Here is a 1,872-nt window from a genome sequence, read left to right as displayed (position 1 = left end):
AAAAAAAAAAAAAAAAAAAAACCACCAAAAACGAAAACAAACAAATAAACAAAAGTGGACATGGTGGTGCACACCTTAAATCCCACTTGGGAGGGAGAGGCAGAGGCAGGTGGATCTCTGTGAGGCCAGCCTGGTCTACAAAGTGAGTTCCAGGACAGCCAGGGCTACACAGAGAAACCTTGTCTTAGAGAGAGAGAGAGAGAGAGAGAGAGAGAGAAAGAGAGAGAGAGAGAGAGAGAGAGAGAGAGAGAGAGAGAGAGAGAGAGAGAGAGAGAGAGAGAGAGAGAGAGAGTCAGAGACAGAGACAGACACAGAGAGAGGGAGAGAGAGGAAGAGGGAGGGATGGAGGGGGGAGGGAGGGAGGGGGCAGAGACCCAGGGGGATGGCGACCCTAGTGCTACCAGCCATGCGAGCTTTCCCTGCTCTCATGTGCAAAGGGAAGAGGAGGGAGACCTCTCAGCAGAAACTCCAAGAGCCATGGGAAAGGTCTGTGTAGCCTTCCGCGGTCAGCCAGGGAGTCAGCCCCTCCTCCTCTCTTCCTTGGTCCGCCCCATCGCTGGCCACGCCCACTGCTGTTGAAAGTAGTAAAAAGCCTGGTGTTGCCACATACATGGGTTCACACCTGGAATTTTAGCACTCAGAAAGCCGAGGCCAGAGGATTGCTACAAGTTTGAGGCCAGCCTGCGCTATATAGTGAGTTCTGACTGAAGATACATTATGATAGAGCCTTTCTCACAAAAGGAAAAAGAAAAACAAAGAGCACAAGAAAACGGTGGGAAGTAGCCCTCAAGAGGCAAAAGCTGGCCATCTCTGTGAGTTCGAGGCCAGCCTGGTCTACAGAGCAAGTTCCAGGGACAGAGAGTGAGGGAAACCTGTTCTGAGGGTAGCAGCAAGATGGCTTAGCAGGTGAAAGCACCGAATTCAAGTGTCCCTTCACCCAATATGCCTGCCACCACACAAAAACATTGTATGTATTTATTTAAAGATTTATAGCTGGGCAGTGGTGGTGCACGCCTTTAATCCCAGCACTTGGGAGGCAGAATCAGGCAGATTTCTGAGTTCGAGGCCAGCCTGGTCTACAGAGTGAGTTCCAGGACAGCCAGGGCTACACAGCGGAAAAAAAACAAACCAAAACAAAAAAAGACTTATATTTCAGTGTGTGTGTGTGTGTGTGTGTGTGTGTGTGTGTGTGTGTATGTGTGTGTGTATGTGTCTGCGCCTGCGTATGCGCGTGTATATATAAATGCAGGTACCCACTGAGGCCAAAGGCATTTGATTTTCCTAGAGCTGAAGTTACAGGTGGCTTTTAGCCACCCAACCTGCCTGATATCTACAGAGGCCAGGAGTAAACATGAGACAATTGTGAGCTGCTGTGTGGGAGCTGGGACTCCAACCCAGGTCCTCTAGAAGAGCAGCTTTGCTCTTACACTGAACCATCTCTCTGGCCCCAGCAAGTGCCTTTTGTTGTTTTGTTTTATTTGAGACAAGATCTCTCTGTGTAGCCTTGGCTGTCCTGGAACTCCCTCTGTAGACCAGGCTAACCTTGAACTCAGCTATCCACCTGCTTCTGCTTCCAGAGTGCTGGGTCTAAAGGTGTGTGCCACCACCACCAAGTTGCCAGGGAACATTTTTTAAAAAGATAATAAAGTACATGAGAATGTGTATTAGGGTTACAGAGCCTACCTCCAAGGCAGATAAAACAAAAAACGAGTCCATGTGGACTAAGGAGATAGCACAGGCACACAGTGTGCAAACATGATGAGTTCTGACCCCCAGCACTGTGGCAAAAAGCTGAGCCAGGCATAGACCCCAGCACTTGGGAGGCAGAGGCAGGTGGATTTATGAGTTCGAGGCCAGCCTCATCTACAGAGT

The sequence above is a fragment of the Mastomys coucha genome, unplaced genomic scaffold (assembly GCF_008632895.1).
Source record: "Mastomys coucha isolate ucsf_1 unplaced genomic scaffold, UCSF_Mcou_1 pScaffold15, whole genome shotgun sequence".
Lineage (NCBI taxonomy): Eukaryota > Metazoa > Chordata > Mammalia > Rodentia > Muridae > Mastomys > Mastomys coucha.
This window is presented reverse-complemented; position numbering follows the sequence as displayed.